The sequence below is a fragment of the Sturnus vulgaris genome, chromosome 3, assembly GCF_052056855.1.
Source record: "Sturnus vulgaris isolate bStuVul1 chromosome 3, bStuVul1.hap1, whole genome shotgun sequence".
Classification (NCBI taxonomy): domain Eukaryota; kingdom Metazoa; phylum Chordata; class Aves; order Passeriformes; family Sturnidae; genus Sturnus; species Sturnus vulgaris.
This window is the reverse complement of record NC_142245.1, coordinates 4,790,508-4,811,544: the sequence shown is the minus strand read 5'-3', so window position 1 is coordinate 4,811,544 and position 21,037 is coordinate 4,790,508. Positions and strand designations below refer to the sequence as shown.

General features: G+C 40.9%; 1 protein-coding gene across 9 annotated transcripts in view; it reads left to right on the top strand.

Annotated features, from left to right (window-relative positions):
• Positions 1-21,037, top strand: part of LOC148224150 (uncharacterized) — a 444,317-nt gene that overhangs the window by 290,995 nt on the left and 132,285 nt on the right. The window lies entirely within an intron of this gene.

Here is a 21,037-nt window from a genome sequence, read left to right as displayed (position 1 = left end):
AGAGAAATACCTGCTTTGTAGCTGGCTTTGGTCACTGAAGATCTACCCTTCCTCCCCTGTCTGCCATTCCACCCTTTTGTCCTTCCCCGCACTGACTGAAACATTTTGGGTTCATTCTTTATACGTTCGGATAAATCTTTTGTAATGGATTTTTGGGTTTTGCAGCTTAACGATATCAAATCCTTCCTAAGATTTATTGTCAGTCTCACTTGACCTGGGGATCAGAACTTAGAACGGTTGATGGAATTTGTTGCAGAATCAGGGAATGTTGTGAAAGTTGCTATTTTTGGTTTCTGTTTTGCTGTATCTGGAGACTATAGATTTAAAAAAAAAAAAAAATGAAATGATAAATAATGTTTTCCTGGGTGTTCAAAACATGATGAGTGTGTGTGTTTCTTGAACTTTGGCTTCTGGACAAGCTGATTTGTACTGTTCCTGATAAAGAGATGCAAGACATCCAAGGTTTTTAGCTTTTAGGATTTTAGAATTCCTTAAAAAAACCCCTGCCACCACCTCCCAGTGAAGGTTACAGACTGCCAGAGTGAGAATTTCAGCTCCTGGTAATCAGTTTGCTTTTCACAGACCTCGCTGAAGGGTTCACAGCCCCTTCCCAGCCTTGCTGGAGACACTTCTCTGTACAAGCAAAGGAGGAAATTGTGATGGAGCTGGTGTGGACCAATATTTATAGGAGATATGATTGGTGTTGGGCCAGGTCTTCTTTGTGGAATACAGAGTGGGTTTGTTGCCTTCCTTCTGCCAAGCTTTGAGGCTGTCCCACCACTGCAGCTGAGTGGAAGAGGCGGCCCCATGGCAGTGGGAGGAGCAGTCTTATAAATGGCATTTCATCCAAAGGAGGCCCAAAAGAAATGAAGTTTAGCAAAGAAAACAAGTTTCATCAGTTAAGGCAATAAAGCACAGTCCCAGAGCAAGTCAATAATGCTCAATTGACAGCCAGTCAATATTTGTACTGGATTAACTTTTCAGGGAATGTGGAGATTTCGGGGGGTTTTATGTAAACACTGTAAATAGGCTGGGACACTAAAGTAGGGTTACAAATACTGTGTGTCAGATTAGATTAGGATCACTTCCCGGGAGCAGGATTTCTCCTACCACGAAAGAGACGTTTATATCTTATGAAATGAACACAGAGATAAATTTTTTTGTTTGTCAAATATATTCCAAAATGCATCTGGGCAGATCTCATGGCAGTGCTGCTCAGAACACTTCAAAGGGCAGCTTTTGTCTGAGGTCAGGCCTGCTCACCTTCCATGTGTGCCATGCCCTGCCCAAGCTGTGCCAGGCAGAGCTGCAGTTCAGGTGGCATTGTGGCTCCAACTCGATTAACAGGAATGCTGTACAAATTAATTTCGGTTTTGAACTTCATATAATTTGAAGAGCTATTAAGGAATATTCAGTATTTGTCATTCTGCTCCTTGCTGAAGAATCGGGTTGAGACGTGACCAAAACGTGCTGGTCCTGACATCTGTAATACAAAGTCTTTCCAAATCTTCTTTACAATGCTTTGCAGTGGCATTCCTGGCACCCAATGAAAACCAATGAAAAATCCATTTACCTTTTCCAAAGCTGGAAGGAAAGTGGAGAAACGTTTCGAGAAGAAATTAGTAATTTACGGTGCCTTTTTTTCAAGATGTTGCCCTCAGGTTTCCTGACTTGTTTTCTTATTAGAAGGGTCTCAAATCATTGCAAGATTCCCGTTCTCTGGAAATAATTGAGGGTGACTTGGCCTGTCCTGCCTGTCCCCAGGCACAGAAATGAGGGCAGGCAGGAGCTGGCACTGCCCAGATGGGCAAAACAGCCCCAGTAAATCTGCTTTTATGTGTATGAAACATGTGCATGGCTCTAGTGAAGTCCATGCAGGTAACACAGCACAAGGAATTCCTCTTGCTGGAAAGTAGATTACTGCATTTTATTGCTCTTTCTTTTATTTCTCCTGCCCTTTCCCCCCCACCCCTTAGAAAAGGTAATTAGACCATAAACAGAGGTCTGACAACTAATTTTATCTGCAGCAAAATTAATATCATAAGCAACAGATAATTTCAGCTGAGCAAAATTAAAAAATATATATTTTAATGACATTTTAAACCCAGAAAATCTAATTTTTTCTTTCTGAACTTTTTGTACCTGGCTCTTTTGATATGTGTGGAGATGCTCACTCATTTAGTGAACAAATGTTTTGCCTCTGTACCGTTGCTGCCTCACCACCAGGCCTTGCTGGTGTCAGCCTATGGTATGAAGTTGCTTTTAATTTCCTCTCTCTTGTTCTCTGGCTCCTTTCAAAGCAGAAATGATCTGAGGGAAAAGACATTGCTTTTCTTACCTCTAAATTTTCATTGACATTAATAGGAGGCAGGTGGCCAAATCCCCGCGTACAGCTTTGAAAATTTAAGGTTTAATTTTTTAATTTTTTTTTTTTTACCTTGGGCAGATTCTTACACTGCTGGAGTTGTGAATCCTCAGAAAAGATATTAAATATGCAACCATACCATGTCAGCAGTGCCTAGAGAGTTTATCTACAAAATTATCACCTACCTTCCAAATCTATAACCCTAAAATATTGATTGGTTAAAAGGTAGTGGATAAAGATTAACACAGCACAGCAGCAGATTACCCTAATCAAATAAAAAGACTATTAACAGAGCTGCTCACAGTTCTGAAGATGTTGGTTTGAAATACAGATGTCTTAACCAAAGTGCTATGTCTCATTTTCTGAATGCAGTTTTGAATGCATTTAAATAAATTACCAAATAGAAAGAAAGCAGAGAAAAACTCCACATGCTCCAGACAGTAAATTTCCATTTATAATAAAAATATTTCATGCCTATCAGTAAGTTAGTTGGAACTTTTAAAGATCTATTCCATTGGACAGTACGAGGTCAAGCAGTGGATTCTCAGCTTAGACGGCTCCACAGGCACACGTGTGATTTTAAACCTGTTAAGTTAATTTGGATCCCCAGGATCCTTTGGAAAACCATCCTTGCTTCAGACCAGCACGGGTTCAAGTGGCTTTGAATTTGTCACAAACATTTTATTTAGCTTATTAGCGTTCCATAGGAGTGAGCTACCGGGAATACGGCTTGGAAAAGAGCGGCATTTGTCACTAATGCTTTTAGTGTACAGTGGGAATTTTTATCCAGCCAAAGGCTGAGCTGTGCTTTATCCCCTTGGAAGAATTTCCCATTGAGTGACGGCTGAGCAGGGATTGAGCTAATAACCCATGCCCTGGGTTATTGGAGGCACAGAGACAGAAAGAGAAAATAGGGTGGGTAATGTATTAATTTTCATCAGTTATGGACAATACCATTGAATCACTGACTCTTGTTGAAATAATGTGTCACCGATTAATAATGTCATTTCAGCTTCCCAAACTTTCCTACCTAAAAATTTTAATTCAGAAAGAAAGGATGTAAAAATGTGTGAGAGAGGTTTTGGTGCTGTAACTCATAGGCATGGAGGTCTTTTGTTTTTGTTTGAAATCGCACCTAATTTTAAGTCGCAGTGTAAATGAGGTTTTAAAAGTTTTTAACAGTGATGTGGATAAATTTGGAATTAAAATTGAGATCTGAAATGTTGTGTTGCTCCACTTTTAAAAATAAGTTCCTTTCTCATTTGCAATTAAAATGCCTAGAATCTGCATAAAATGTGTGAAATTAGAGATAATTGAAATACAGTAGCTATAAATATGTCTACTCCATTTGAAAAATAAATAAAATGTCCACTAAAAGTGTGCGAAAGCCGTACCCCCTTCTCTTGTTTCTCACATTTGGATCTCTGGCATTTTTCACACTTTTATAGCTAATTTTTATTGCAAAACAATATGTTACATTTGTAGCCGTTGTGGGAATGCAGAATAGCCCCTGGCAGCTCTGTAAAAAATGGAATGTTGGGAACACATTTAGAAGAATATAGCTTTCAATTTCATCCCAGCATTGGTGTCGTGGAATCATATTAAGTGTGATCTAACAAAAACAAAAGGGGGGGGGGAAAGAAAAACAAACATTATGAAAAATAATTGAAATCAGCTATCATTTAAAGTATGTTCATTTCCCCATTTGGATGCTTTCATAGTGTAAGTTGTTGTGATGTAGAGGGTTTTCCAGGAGTGAGACTCCAAACCCAGGTTGGTGCCATTCCCTGGGATGTCCTATGTCCTTCCATCCACAGCTCTGGGGATGAGCAAACATAGCCTGCAGTGGGTCAGTGGGCCCTGGGCAGGGAGCCTGCAGCAGCATTCTCCATTATCTATTATTCCTTATTAGCCCTGGCTCTTGGGAATGTCTGCCACTGGAGTGGAGCAGCATCTCACATGCAAATTGTAAAGAGCTTCTCTAACTTCAGTCTTGAAACTCAGAAAAATATTCCTATAGCATCCTTTGCATTCTTCTTAGTGAAACTGCACTGTGTGTCATGTCTTTTCCAATGCTGGGCCGTGTTTCAGTTCCTGGGGAACACCAATCAACTCCCAAAGAGCTGCTTTGGTGGGGAAATGGGCAGCTTTTCAACTGCTCTGCATCCAGCACAAACATGCACTGCAATTTGCTGTAATTCACACAAAGCTCAATTGAAAGGCCTGGCTGAAGGTTACTGCCCTGGCTCCTCAGTGCTCCCCATCCTGGGATATTATTTCTGGAAGCCCTGCTTTCTGGAGGCGTGCCTTGCACAGGGAATTATGCCAAACAAAAGAGTTTTCCATGCAGGTATCATCCTGGGGGCAACAGGAATTCAGCAGATTTTAATGTTGGTGGCTCCTTCAGTAGTTCTCCTCTTCCCTGCTGCAGTGACTGTAACAAGGGACTTTGTTGTACCTTGGCTTGGGAGTTTAATATTTTTTCCCTACTTTCCTCTTCCCCCCCACCCTAAGTGTATTTTATCAATAAATCACAATACTGTATTTTTGGCAGAGGTGTGGATGTGTGCTGGACTCAGGTGCCTCACTTCAGGTTTTACACGATTCCTGATTTGGGGATAAGAATTACGAGGAGGAGGCAGATTTCCAGGATGTGTTTGAGGAGTGCTGAAATGTTAATGCATTAAGACTGAAACGGTGGGATTTAAATCACTACATTGAGCAGCACACAGTACAGAGGGATTGATCCCAGAAAAGTACCAGAGAGGTTGTGTCTCATACAGGCCTAACCACTATGGAGTCATTCTTCAGAGACAGACCAAGCGACAGAAGAACCACAGCCTTACCTGCAAGGTGCCTTTTCATAGGTGCTTTTTTCTCTCCTTTTAAGTTGTCCTCAAGGAAAAATAAGAGCAAAAAGTCCCTGTGCTTCTCACTGCACATCTACAGCACTTCATAAATAATAGTGGCTGTTTTAAAAGCAGGGGACAGGCAGAGGGTTACAATGGATGAAAGCTAGTTAGTGAGTTAGCCAGATAAATGCTTAAAAGAACAGCAGCAAAGATAATCCTGCATTTATTTCTGAGGGATTCACCAGATGACCCTTTTCTGTCTTTCCTGATCTGTGTTTCTTGAGTCAAAGGGCTGAGCAGAAACCTGAAAAACAAACCTGCAAACTTGGGGTATTGCTGTGATTTGTGATCGTCCTTTCCTTCGGTTCCATTTCAGAGCATCTCAGTTAAACCTCGTGTCCAGCATGGGGTGGCTTTGCAGGGAGCTGTGGCAGAGACTCCCTGGCAGACATAGGAACTGGCTCTCTCTAAACTTACTGAGTGACATGTGCAAAATTGATCATTTCAAGAGCCTTTTGTATAACACAAAACTTCAAGCAGAGAACCCAAGGCATTTCCTTTCATCAACCTGGTTCTAATTTGATCAAAGCACGAAAAAATTCAACCCGCCTTATTTCCTGTCCAGTTCTTTTACACTTTACAGCACATTATGTATCAGTCCCATATCCCTGAATTTTAAGAAGCAACCAGTTATATAATTGGATCAACAGTTGCCAATCACTCCAGCACAGCACTGCATTATTACTAAGCTGACTATAATTTTGAAGCTCTTTTTTTATTATGCGTATGACTATATTATCACTGTATACATATTAGGACAGCTGAATGAGCCCCTCAAGGAAAATAAGGGTTCAAATAACATTGAGAAGGGAGAGGAATGAACAGAATTGAGGATTCACCCCTGTTACAACCGTGGTGCCTCATGGCACAGTTCCAGGAGAAAGGAAAAGAACAGTAGCCGTGTGCTGTCTGTGAATCCTGCCCACAAAACAGAAAATTGCAATGCTGCTGAAGTGGGCCATCTTGCATGCTTAAGCAAATTAAAAATCAAATGTGTTTCCTGTTCTCAAATGTGATGGATCGCAGAGGAATTTTGCAATATGTGAGTCTCTAAATCCAGTTCCTTTGCTCGCAAAGCTCCCTCCTCCCCACAGACACCTGCGCACACAAGTTCAAAATAAAGCCGCTCTGGCTTTGCACTGCTCCTTCCTGAAGAGCTGGGTAGTTGTCATTTGCATGTGACAAAAGCAGGCACTGCTTCATGTCAGTAATTTACACAATTATGTAAGAGAGTTAAAAATGTCAGGTAAATAGTATTTCCCACTGAAGCCCAGGAAGTCAGAGTTCTTCGCAAGACCTTGAACCTTGTCTCAGTAGTATCTCCTTAAATAAAAGTGAGTGACAGCCTGTTAGAAAACACCCTGTTTTATACCATTAATTTTAAGGTAAGCATTGTTAGTCAAATAAGCATTTAATTCCCAATAGCCTGAATGATTCAATACCTTGTAGCAAACAAATACATAGAATGTACACAATGGCAAACAAATTACAGAAATATCCATAGAGGTAACATATGATCTCATAACCTCTTAGGTAAAGGTGAACGACTATTAATGGAATTTTTTTATTCTAAGGACCTCCCTCCTTTTTTGTTGTTCTGTGCAATTCATTTGTATGCATTAGCTTGAAAGAATTGAACCTGTAAATCACAGCTTAGACAATAATAATAATAACATAAAGAAAATAATATGATTCTTTCTGGTTTTGCCACTCCAAACTCAGACATTTACCTGTTTCTGTTTTGGCTTTTCTCTCTGAGCATACACACACAGTCATGAATATTTGTAGATATTTTTAGGTGTAAATGTGTTTTGTAGGAACATACACAGGTGTTTCCAGTATAGACGTTTTTAAAAGGGCATTAATTTCCTACATTTTACATATCTGTAGGCGCAGGCAGACAAAAGCATACATGCATAAAAATGTAATGTCTCTCCTCAGCAGTCAGATTCTGTGCCCTACAGGACTTCACCAGGAAAAAACTCACAAGCAAAATGCAATTTTAAGCATTTTGCTGTAGTTAAAATTGCCCAGTAGTTTTTGGACAAAGTGATGAAATTCAGGTGAAAGGGAGCCGGAATTTGGAAGTCGAGGGGGTTTCACTAGGAGGTTCTGATTTTTTGTGTGTGTGTTTAATTTCTTGTTGTTGTTGTTTGTTTTTTTTTGTGGTTCCCTCCATGTCTCACTTATTTAAATCTCAGATCAGAGTAGGTGCCAGGCCCTTCACACCCCTGCACCTTGTCCACAGGCTGATAAAATGGAATAAGTGTCTTATCACTTTTGCAGTTTGCTTTACAGTACCGTATTTTTTCTTTAGCCATTCCTGCTATGTTTTTAAGTAAAGCAATAAAACCACTTAACCACCTTCCTGTAAAAAACTGGTTGCTGCATGAGGAGCATGGTCATCTTGAGACACATCTGCCGTGTCCTTTAAACCCCCCCAGCCCAGAGACAAAGGCAGCCCCGTGCAGTTGCTCTGTGTGTGTGTGTGCAAGTGTGTGCATGCAAACAGAACTCAATCTGTTACAAACACAGAAATTGGATCAGCTGAGAAACAAGCCCTGTGCCCTCGTCCTCCCCCTCTGCCCATCCCTAGGATAATAGGAGAATTGAAATTCCCATTTCCAGACTCACTACAGATTAATATGGTTCAGCATAGATACTTATTTCTCTGATAGTTTCCCATGCATCTTCCCAGTGAAGTTGATAGAAATTACTCCAGCAGAATGCGTAAAGCAGATGTTATCCCATTAATTAGCTCTGGACCTGAGCAGGCTCAAGACTTTTCCATTTTCAGGCCGATAGGAATTGGTCCCAGTGAGCGTGCTCCATATCCACATTTAGTATCATCTCATAAACAGCACTGAAAACACAGCAGGCCCTTGATGAAGATACATTAGCTTATTTCTAATTTAAAGTTATGTTGCTTAACCTTAATGTAATTGGTCACTGGTGACCGACTGTTTGTATAGCGAGTTGATGACCAAAGAGCTGTAATAAATTATAAAACTTACTGCTTAAATAGAGGGAATGACTGTTCTGTTAAAAGCCTCGCTTGTAATAATGGTAAAATAATTACACCTCAAACAGAAGAGCTTTGCATCTGATAAAGCTACCAAAGTCTTTCAGATGAAGGTATTTTCATTCTGCTTTAAAGGACATGTAGAAAATATAATTTTTTTTTTCTTCTCTGTGTAGTGTCTTATGTTGGCTGAATTGTCAACTTTCAAAGCTCAACCGAATATTGATTAAAAATAAATTGATAAATCAACGTGCTTTCTTTTTCAGGGGTTGTGGGTTTTAAAGTGATTAAGCAATTTCAGTGGTTAACAAAAAACAAAAGAAATTTGCACAAATAATTATATTCTGTGCATCAATTCAAAGTCACTGCTAGACATGTATTAGAGAAGAGTTGATTAGCTGGTAGAATAACCAGGATAATAATCAACTATGGAAGTAAGTAATTGACACAACTTTAATGTTTAATAATGAATAGCATGCCAGGGGCAAAATTAAGGGAAATCTGCTTTCTGAGACCCAGTTCAGACCTAAAACTTCTTAGGCCAAGTATAGCAATTACTGGAGATTCCTGAACTGCTTCTGCAGTGCTGTAGCACGAGTTACAGGTGTGGTTAAAATGGCACAAGTGGCTGTATTAAATCTGCTGCTTCCTATGTGCTGCAATTTAATTTCCAGCTTTTTCCCTGCTGAAGACTTAGAGGTTGGTTTTAAAACTGTAGGAATGTAAGGAGCACTTACTCTTCCACAGCTCTTCTTTGTTTCTCCAAGCAGCGTTCTATTAACAACCAGTTCATTAAATCAATAAGAGTCAGGAATAAGTGTATGATTTGCTTGTCTCAGAAGCGATAATTTCTCTCTCTAAATATTTGTATTTAAAATTGGGGCTCCCTCCAAATGCCCTAACTTCACAATAGAGAAATTGAGTTTATTTTTTTTGTAATCCTCGTATTTCATTTCTTACAAGGACCTTCCAATAATTTAAACTATTTACAGTGCCTCAAAGATCATTATTTCCCCGTGACTCCTCAGAGAAATATTGGAGCCACTCTATTTATTGCTGACATTAGATTTACCTTTGAAGACTGGTTTACAAAATGGAGACATTAGGATGGGAAAGTCATTATTTTTTGTACATTGCTCGGAATGGTAAGTTTCTGTGTGTGCTGTATTAGAGTAAACACTGCTGTAGCTGCTCAGTTTGTTATGGAAACTTGAAAAGCAGATGCATTAAGGTATTTTGTTTTTAAAAACACACGGTTCTTTAGAAGGAAAAATATAAATACTGTTTGGGGGCTTGTCACGAATGTATATTTAAAAATAACACCCCCCCAAGCAATGAATAAAAATGCTTTTTGGCGTTGTAAATGGAGGCAGAGAATTGCTCAACCAATAGAAAAGCAGGTGGGGTAACACATCCTGATTCTTCTAATTGAGGCTGTAAAGAAAGATGAGAGATATGTGCACTGTTTGTGTCACAGTAGTTGTGATCTGTGAAAATAACTTCAGAGCAGCCTTTCCTAATATTAAAATGTCTCTGTTGCTGTTCAACTAAAAATCAATACAGCTCACAATTTTAATAAGGAACATGAATCTGAAAATGTGTTTAGTATCAGGTTATATAAACACACCCTAATGAGATACTATAAAATCCATCACATTAAAGGCTGGTTCCTACAAGGTATATTAGCTTAAAATGTTCAATATATTAGGTCAGTGTACAACACTACACATAACAAAGCAGGTCTGTCAAGGCAAGATGCATGTTTTGCCCCTTAAAACTGTTATGTTTTGCACATTTTATAAGGTTCTTTGAATACATGAATAAGATAAGTTATTCCCATCTCTTTCTTAAGCAATCTCAGAAATGGCTGTGACCTGAAATTGGAAATCTTGTAAACACCCATCCGAAGAAAATGTGTGCAGTTCTGTCTTAAAGAGATGGTACATGTTTAATTATCCCAACTTCTTGGAGGAGAATACTATTAACATACACATTAGCATCGTCCCATTGGTTCCTCCTGCTGCTCCACCTTAGGGGCAGCAATAGGAGCTAATCTTATTGCTCCCATGCGCATAATAATGAAATTTTGTCTTGTCTCTAAGGCGGTGTTCTTTGGTCTAAAGTACAGCAGGAAACACTTCTTTTCTTTTTTTTTTCTTTTTTTTTTTTTTTAAGAAAATTTCCTGACCAACTCGTTTAAAAAAGATTTTAAAAATTAAAATTCTTCCCGTGTGAATGCTGGAGCCTGCAGAACGCATTGCTTTGACTTGCGAATCAAAATTAAGCAATTGTGCAAATAAATTGCTCTGTATTCACGTATGGAATACAGTGTACTGGGGCTATGGGTGTATTCAGCTCTTTGAAAAACTGGAAGCCGTGGATTTTATGTTATTTTATCCTGCAGTGTCCATATAGGCTATTCTCAAAGAATAACATAAGAACAAACAAAAAGAGATGGGTTTAATATAAAATACCTTTGCCTTTTCCTAGCAGTGTTCTACAGACTATAATGGGGAAAGGAATAAAAAAGCACAGGCAAAAAAATACATGTGAATTCAAGGCTACTGAATTAAGGGAGGTTGTACCAACATTTCCCCCACTGTACATTATTTGTATTCAAGGTTTTTGAAATGACATTGTAATCTGATGATGCACCAGCCTATTATATTGTCTAGCAGGACAAATATCCTTGCGTTTTCTCTGTAGAACTAACACAATTTTTCCATGTCAGAGGTGCATAATATCCTGGCGGTCATAAGGAATGATGCTATTAATCCTCTTGGGCAATCTCCAGGTCTGATTATTAGGGAAATAAATTTGCATGCTGCATATGAGCTAGGTGAATCACCGAGAGCACAAATTATATTTCCTGACAGCAAGTTAGAGAATGGAGCCACATCGCTTTTTTATCTTTTTTTTTTTTTTTTTTCCTCTGAAAGCTATAGAATTTCAATTCATTACATGAGATTGGTTAGAATTCAAGTCTCTTTTTAAGTTGATATTAAGTTGAGTCTGTTATCTCTGTGAAGGCTAGTAGGTTCCCCTGAGTATCCACCTAATCACTACTTAAAAAAATCGAAACGTATAGTTAGTGTCATGATTTAGGTACCAGAGCCACTTTATTTATCAGTGCAGAGTGAGATAATTTCAATTTGAGGCTCTGTAGCCCTCATGAATTTAACCATTTTGAAAGCTTTTTTCCTCTCTCTCTCTCTCTCTCTTTTTTCTCTCTGCCCCTTTCCCCCCCCCCTCCTTACTGTGCATATTGTAATAATGGTTATTCTGGGCACCTGTTTCGCTGTGCTCTGTGCATTTCTCAGACTGCTTTATCTATCACATCATATATATTTCCTGGTATGTTTTGAAGATTTTTTTGGTGAAATGTTATTTGGATTTCAGTTAAGAAAATTTGGCTGTGTTCTCTGTGCCAGGAGTACTGCCAGGCATTTCTGCTTTTCAGATCAATGATAAATGTATTTTTATTATTTTTATCGTTTGGCATCTGAGCAACCTTTTTGCATTATTAAATCTGAACAGGGAGAATGATAGCAAATGAGAGGAGAATAAATGGCTTTATGTCCTGATGTATTAATTAAGCAGACATTTATTATAATCACAGTTTTATAGATGTTGTAAAAAGGTATTTTTTCATCCATGATATACATCCGTGTGAGGTAACTTTACTGAACCTTTTTGGAAATGTCCAGGTTTCTTAGATTGGAAAATTGGGATCACTGGTGCTGTGCTGTACATGCAGACAACAAGCACAAACAAGCCCTGTGGTGGTGAGTGTAGATGGATCCAGCTTGGAATTGAGTGAGGAATGTCTCAGTTCAGGGTGGGGAGCTATAAATCCATAGAGATCAGGTGCAGCCTGGAATTTGGGGGACTCTGAAATGCTTCCTGCTTCTCCCTGGAGCTGAGCCAAGCTCAGAGACACAGAGAGCTCCTGCACTGGTCAGAGCTGGGGCTGTGATTGAAACAACACGAGCCAGGTAATGTGTCTGATAATGCCAAATCTGAAGTGTTCTTAATCATTTACTTATTCATGAAGTGCAAGCAGCAGCACTGGAAGGAAAGGGATATATCTCTGACTCAGATTTCATGTGTTGCCAAATATACAGCAAAGGAAGCACTTTTAATCATCTTACATGAAACCTATTTAGGATTTGTCTATTCTCTCATCCGTTGGGTTTCTTTATGCTTCCTGAGCAGAGCCAGTGCCATTTCTTTCCAGAACAAAGGTCCTTTTGTTTGTTTTCTTTTTGTTTGTTTTATTAATTTTCTGCTCAGCGTTTGGGTTGTGCTGCTTCACAGACAGGAAGTATTTCCCACATTTAGGAAAAGGAAATAGCCTTTGGAGAAAATTCAAAGAAAGTCCATTGGGGAGTGACTTGCCTGTTCAGAGTGTTATTTCCTATTCCTGAATAGAAACATCAGACTTATTTTTGGCATCAAATAGCAGTGCTGCTATAAACACCAGCCTCTTTAATTCCCATTTTGCAGTGGACACTTATACTGGTAACAGAGAGTGTTTGTTGCACTCCTGAAATAGGGATGGGTGATAAAAGAAGGAAAATTTTAACAAAACTGCAGAATTGCCTCTCTCCTGTTGTCTGTGACCTAGACAAGGTCTCTGTGATACTGCTGAGCCCCAGCAAGGAAAATGAGGGGCCTATTTAAACATGAGTTGTCTGTGATTTTGGAAGTTGTCAGCCTGGAATCCACCAGCTCCATGACAGTTCCTGTCACAGGGCTGCCTTTCCTCTGTCTGCAGAGGAGGAGGAGGCTGCTAGGAGAATGATGGGTGTTTTAATGGGCACTCCTGGAGTGGGGCTGGAGCACAAGGCCATCCATGTCTTTATAAATTGTAATAAGTAGATAAGATCAGCTGGTGATAACGCAGAGAAGAGGGAATATAACGATGCCCAGTCGTGCTGCTTCTCTCCAGCAGTAAATCCCAAATAGTGTGTGGATAACACCTGGCAGAAAGGGCAGGGTGGGGAGGGAGGGTCACAAACAATCCAAAGGATGGCAGCTAGTAAAGTTTTATTTCAAACTTTATCTACTACTGCCCCTCGTCATCACACAGTGAAAGTACTCTCCTGAAAAGAGAACAAATGAGTTTTGAATTTGAATAGACAGAAAAGGAAAAAAAATCAAATTGAAAAGATTCAAACTAGGAGTTTCTCTGGGGGGAAAAAAAGTGTCTCCCCCTTTGTTCCTTTGGATTTCTCCTTGTCTATTAACGTCCATGGTGTGTCCGTATCTCAAACCTCGTATCTGGCAGATCTCTGCCAGCACATGAGGGAAACCTGCTTAAATCAGTTGTGCCTGTGTGTTGTGTGTTGTCACACAGCTGTGTGTGCCAGTGCACTGGGATTTAGCAGGGCAGATTCCTCTGCTGCAGTTTCTAAAACATCACAAAATCAGAGTAGTTTGCCAGCTGGAGCTTTCACTTTCATTGTGGACAGTGAAGGTTCATAAGTTTAATGTAAATATGCATAAAGCAAAGCATGTACAGCTCTTAGGAACATGAGCAACCTGGAAATCAGCTGCTTTGGTTGAGCAAAGCATCCACACTGCCTGAACTCTTGTGTCACCCCTTAAACTTAGAATTGTCAGTCTGCAGGTGCCAATATTCTGGGTTTAGCAGGATGAAAAATCAGAGGACACTCTCAAACCCAGAAACAGAGATGTAGCTCCTCTTGTGGTTTCTTGTGGTGAGTTTGAAGAGACGGGGATTGGTGAGGCCTTGAAGGAAGCAGTTCTGGCTGCCACTTCTGGGATGTGAACAGAAGTGGCTGGCACACACAGCGCTGCATCTGCCTTGCTTCTGGAGGCATCCTAAAAAGAATAAAGGGAGGGAGAAAGTCCTGAACCAACCCCAAGGAAGCCACAAAAGCCCCCAGCCCAGAATGCACCCCCTGGGCTGGATGTGTCAGGGAGAGGCTTCCTGTGTCTGTGCCACTACCTGCAGCCATGTGTGGCTGAAGGCTCTGCTGGGCGTCCTGGGCGACCACTGTGTGCCATCAGCTTCTGTTCAGTGACCTGTCAGAGCAGAGAAGGAATTTCACATGGCCTGAAAAACTGACAGAACAGTTCACCTTTCAGGAAAATGTAATATTTTCTGATAAGGAGCTTATGTTAGTTTTCTTAGCAAATAGCCTGAAAGCATTTCTGTCTGTGGCATTTCTAGATGTGATAAGTTGAAGGAAACATCCTTGACCATGACTTAACAAAACAGGCCATTTGTTTCATGGGGTAGCTGTTTCCAGAAATGTAAATAAATGGCAACTTAAGGATGATATAAAATAAACGATCACAGAGACAGCCCAGAGCTGCATTGTTTCAGAAAACACAAGGCACTATTTATGGAGCTGTAAACAGAGGAGTGTGTTTATTATTGCACTTGGAATTAAATCAGAAAGCTGAAGTTTTGGGAAAGATCAGGCCACATTGAAGAAACTCTTTGGTGGGGTTACTGCTCATGCTGCCTGTTTGTTTTGAACAGAGCCAGCCTGTTCTGTGAGGGCTGTGGGCCTGTCTGGCAGGGCCTCATTCTGCCATTTATTTTGCCACCTCCTTGACATGAGTGAAGCTGAAGGGGGGAGATGGTGAGCACAGCTGGGGGCAGAACACATCCAGATTTCATTTTGTGTCCATGTCTCCAATATTTTTAGAGTGTAAATTGAGAGCCAAGGGTGTCTCTGTAGAAGCAGGTCCTGGTCAGAGCCCCTCAGCCCAACCTTTGTGACCTTATCTGTGGCTCACAGTCAGAGTATCTTGAGCCAAACCTGGTGGGATAAACAGAACCCAAGCCTGGTTTTGTGGCTGTGGTCATTCTGGTGTGGATTTAGATGGTTTTGTTCTAGGCAGTACCTAGCTCTTTAAGAAAGACCCCCCCAATTAAATAGCATTATTGGAAATTCTGTGCCCCATGGTTTGAAACTACCACACTCTTATTAACGATCTTGGTAATTATTGGAACTAGATTTTTGCAAGTCTCACCTGTACCATATGTGCCCCTCTCAAGGAAATATGCTTGGCTCATCTAATACAGTGTTGTAAACTGCCTTACCCACCCCTTAAATTGAAAATGCCTTTCCCCCCACTGTTTTACTGGTATTCCTAAACTATTACACCACATTTAAAAATGAATTGTGTGCAGTGACATTAGAGAAGGAGGTTAGGCTTTCTGAGCTGCTACCAGTGACATATGACTGTAGTGACAGACAGTCAGCAGTATTCAAACTGAATTAATCTGAAAAAGCAGCAGACTTCAATGTGGAGTTTAGGAGGAGGCTGAGCAGCTACATATTTACAAAAGGGATGTCACTGAACCGTCTTTCTACCCAGGGATAGCCTATGGCTACTTAATACTTTTAAACCAGTAGTGGAAGGATTAAATACACCTGAAGTCAGGTCTTTGAGGCCATTTCCCTCTTGTGCTTTCTTTTCCTTACTTGAGTTGCACCTCAGCAGCTATTTTTTTGAAGCGCTGTGAGAAAGGGTGGGTATTCTGATACCTTTTATTAGAATTGCACAGAAGCAGGAGAATCCTCACAGAGATGCAGGCTCCTTTTTCTGTTGCCTTTGAAAAGTTAAGACATGTGAGGTTACACAAGACACAGACACTGCAGTGGAGGAGGAGGGATATGGTAATAAAGGTGATAGTGATACCTTAATTTAACAAATATGCAGTGCTAATTATGTAAACATGTGAGAACTCTAAAATCTTCTCATCATGTGTGTCACAGAATTGAAATATTTTACAGCCTAATTCGAGATTATACAGTAATAATGTTATTTTATATTGGCTAGTTGACAAGCATAGGCCAGGGCTGTCTATCAAACAAAACTGTTGTGCCAGATTGTATCTTGGCGATAAGCACAAAAGAAGAGCAAGTCAAATTCTGTTTACATATTAATCATTGAATCAGATTTAAGTCTGTACCACAGACACTGCCTTAACTGAGAGCTAAAAGGGGAAAAAAAACCTGTTTGTACTTGGGTGGACCATATTTTAAACAAAGTAATTTCTACAAAAAGCTGCTACGAAGCTCCAAATCTCATTTTGCAAATGTACCTAAGAGATCAGGTTCCATTCAGGGGGATTTAGGTGGTAATAGCTTTTCTCCTTTATAATTTTTAAACCTCCCCCCCCCCCCCCCCCCCCCTTTTTGCTCATGGATGTTGGGATAGATGTGTTGAAATCTGTCGGGATTCTGACACCGTAGCTGATTCTAGAGTGTTATTTGTACTTTTGTATTAACAGGATGCTCTCATGTACAAATCAAAACGAGCATAGTAAACAAATTGGGAAACCTGGGCAGGTTTGGTGGCAAAATGTATAAAACACCGTTTTCCCCACTCTCCAGTGTGCACTACATCTGGTAAAATTTTGCCCTAAGTCTCTCAGTGTTGGATCCAAACTTGTCCTCCCCTTGCCACTATGGAAAACAGCACTGTTCCCAAAATCCAAGCCTGAAATCCTGGCCCCGGTGGGGACAGTGGAGGTGTCACCTTCAGGTCAGCACAAAGGGATGTTGCTTTAGATATGTCTGGTGAGACTGGACTGTCAATCTATCCAGCCCCAATGCAGTTTTTGGGAATATTCAGTACCAAATTGCTCAAGGGAAGACACAGACGTTTTTTATTGCCCAAAGAGGAGGTTTCTCTCCAACCTCCATCAGCCCATGGTTCATTTCTGTCACAAAGCATTACGGGTTTCAGCCTTTCTAAGATATTTATCTTAATCCTAGCTGGGATGTCCTCATTATTCACATAAGCGTCTAAATTAAACTATTTTATATCATATTAAGTCCTTGGCCAGAAGGATATCTTGTGGCAATCAGTTCCACAGGTTAATTATGAACTGTGTAAAATAGTATTTCCCATATTGGTTTTTAAAGATGTTGTTTTTCAGCGTTGTTGCAGTAGGAGGAGAGGACTCTAGGACCAGACAATTGATATTCTCTGTAACTTTCATTAACTCTCTCATGTCCCCTTTTTATTTGTCTTCAATAAACTAAGCAGCCCCAATCTTCACAAGCCTTTCTTCTGCCACTAATCATTTTTGTTGCCCCTTCCTATTTCAGCTTTATGGTTTTTCTGGGTGAGTTGATTGCAGCTTGGCACAGCATTTCAGATACGCTGTCCAGTTACTCAGTGATGTGGTAATTTAGTATTAATTCCTATCCTGTTCTTTTTGCAGCCCAACAAGATATCTACTTTTTTTTGACTGCTGCTCCCAATTCTTCAGCTTTCTCATTGAGCTGTCCAGAGTGGCACATGCTTTCTCCTCCCTCTCTTTTTCTGAAGTGGTTGATTAATTTACAACCTAGCCTTGTCCATGAGTTTTGAAAATTTTTCATTCAAATATGCATTACCTTGCATTTATGAACAGTGGATTTCATCTGTCTTCATGCTGTGCATCTGTCTAGCTTTTCTAATCTTTTGTAATCATGAGTAACCTAAATATTTCTGTGGCCTGTGCAAATTTTGTCACCTTCCCCTCTCTTTTCCAGAGTGCTAATGAATATATTAAGCATCCCCAATCCTAATACTGACTGCTGAAGCACTTCATGGTGAGCCTTTTAGCAGGCTAGCAATCAACAATTTATTTCTACTCTTTTGTTTCCGTCTCTGCTTGTCTTTGTTTAACATACAGATTTATTTTCAAAGCCTTGCTATTTCCAAGTGTTCTGCTGAGAGCCCTCCCACAGGGTGTGGGAACAAATGCCTAACTCTGGCCTCGGATGTCCAGTGATACCCAGCACTGGAGCTCTAACACAGCGCTCACAGCTCTGTTAAGGCTCCAAATGGGTCAGCTGTGGTGCAGAGGAGAGGACTGGATTAGGTAATAGAGGTGCAGGTATTGGCAGGTTTGGCAGCTTTATTCATAGTCCCCCTCCAAAATAAAAAGAGAGGAAAGAGAGATGGATTTATGCAGGTCACTGAAAACAGATTTTTTTTCCCCCTCACCTTTCCCAGTTTAAAGCTTTCACAACAGCTGCTGGCCAGCCAGGGTAAGTGGATGAGCACGAGGCTCCTTGCAGTAAGACTGCTGGTTCCAGGAGCAAAAGGAAAAGCCAGTCCTGCTCCCAGAACTGTTACTTGAGTTCCCTTTCAGCCACTTGGTCACCACCTTTCACAAGAGGCAGGTGACAAGCCCATGGTGCTGCCTGCAGCTCGTTGCAAAGTGTTTGGTGCTGCAAGGTGCATCATATGGTGATTACCATATCATCGTCATCATCACCACCTCGGGCTCAGATCTGAATGTTGCTGGAACGTGGAAAAAAATGGTCAGGCCTTGCTTTGTTCTTCTCACACGGTGTTAATTGCCTGGGTTTGGTTTTGCCATTACACAGCACTTGCCATAATTTTAATGGGCTGTAGTTTGTTCCAGTTATTGAAATGAATTATCTTACAGCTCCTCTGCCAAACAGAGACACGGATGGGGAACTGGGACAGGCTATGGCTGCTCTCTGAAAAGGCTTGTGGCAGGCAGAGCAGTGGCTGGAATCCCTCTCTCCCAAGTCCTGGGAAGGACCTGCTCTTTAGTTTTGGTGTTCTCAGCAGGAATCCCAGTATTTTCACTGCTATTATCATGCCAGGCGAGTGTGTGTCAGTTTTCATTGGTGCCGTTGTTCCCGAGTCCCCGGCCATCAGCCCCTCTCTCTGCTCCCTTCCCCGCCTGGGCTCTGCTTTCTACCCTCGCTCCATTGTGTGCTTGAGTGGTGGCTCATACCTTAAAGCTGTTATTTTCCACTTTTAATAATATTTTGCAACTCATTTCCCGTTTCTTAGCTGACAGCCATTCCAAAAGTAATCTTTGGCAGGTACTAATTTGGGTGATGACCACTTGATCTACATTTTTGGTGGGTAATTACTGAGTCAGAAGTGAGCAAATTTGATATTCCCTGACAGTCAGTGAGGCAGGCATTTTTACTACCCCCTCATTAGAGATTCACTGGTAGTGAAATGCCCTGAATTTTGTTAGTTCTCCCAGACACAGGAAAAATCTGTCTGTTAAATACCAGAAGTTACTACTTATGCTTATTTTGTCACACTTGCATGGTCCAAAATACATTGGCACTTTGAACAACAACTTCTTTTAAGGCAAAGTGCTTTGGTAGAATGAAACCACCACGGGATCAAAATTCCTTTGGCTTCTGAAGCTGGGCACAGTCCTGTGTCCTATGATAAATCTCTTCCACAGAGATTTGCGTTGTTTCACAGCGATAAGTGAATCTCAGGAAAATTTGGAGGCCTGATTTGGAAAGTTCACAAACTGATGCTGAGTCTCTCCAAACTGCAGGAGCCAGATTCCCTGGTTTGCTCTGGCAGCTTTGCCTCGCTCTGGTGATACAAAGCAGCTGCAAATCCCCTTGTGCTGCTCGGCTCAGCGAGGTTTGTGGTGCCTCACGTTGCCAGAGCACACCAGTGAGCCTTGCCCTCCGAATTGCCTGTGTACATGGAATTGGGCTGGATGTCTCCTGAGAAAAGGGGGCCAGTCTGAGATTATCAGCACAGCTTGCTTCCTTGCATTACTTTGGCACCAGGCTCTGCTTCCCGTAAGACCTTGTGCAAAAGCGAGCAAAAAGAAAACATAATGTGGGAAGAAATAGCCAGACTTCTTTTCAAATGTCAGAGAGATTCAGATTTATTTTGAGTTCTAGAAGAAATGTGGGAAAGGGATATTTGCCAGATTCTTGGCCTCCCCATCTGGCTTCCATGAACTACCTTTTTATTCCTTCTTTCCCCATAAGTTTTCCCAAATCACGGAGCTCGAGTCCCCACAGCAACTCCCCCGAGAACCAGCTTAAGTAGACTGAGAATCTAAATAAAACCTGATCGTTGTTTTTGAACCAAGAAGCAGCTGGTACAGTGCCTAGTTTTTCCATTTGCCTTCCAAAATATCTAAAGATATTCAAGTTATTTTGAACGTGACAAGGTACCTGAACCAATACTTTTCCTGGAACACTCCATAAAGCCTTCTCTGCCTCCATCCTTCACATCTCATTCCACAATGAGCCCTTCTGTGTTTGGCTCTCTTGGACTTTTTCCTGCCTCCTTGTTCACACTCAGCTCTCCATCCCTTTTGGTTATCCCTTGGCATGTGGAGTCAGCCTCCCTCAGCTGTGCCTGTAGGATCATTGCTCTGGTGACAACACTGAGGGTGGTTTTGTTGGGGTTTAGCACGTGGGTCTTCAGGTTTCTTCTGAGCAATATTGATTAAATACATTTAGCCTCTTAATGTGGTTTAAATACATAGGGTGTGTTGTGCAGTCCCTCCACAGAGAGGACAAAAAACCAGTCCCCAAGAATTCCATCAGAATTCATTAGGGTTTTGATGAATTGCAACTGCTGAGAAATTGTCTCCCAGGACTTGGAAATTAGTCGGTACCGAACAGTACAGTTGTCAAATCACCTAAAGAGAATAAACCTGAAAAATACTGTCTGAGAGAATTGTCTGTGCCACAAGTCTGGAGAAATGATTTAAAAAGGAAAGAGAAAGGAAAAGAAAATCCCTTCAAGAAGGGATTGGGCATCCCAGAGATGTGGCTCTACTTTCTAGTTCTTCTGAAGTGCTTTCCGAGGGAGGCGTGTGCATACAAAATTAGTGGGGAGATTATCGATTTTAGTCTCTGAATTTGATTTCAAGGTTTGGATTGATTCAGTCTAAATACATTGAGTTTGAAAGACATTCAGCCATTTATTTCTAAGTGGCAT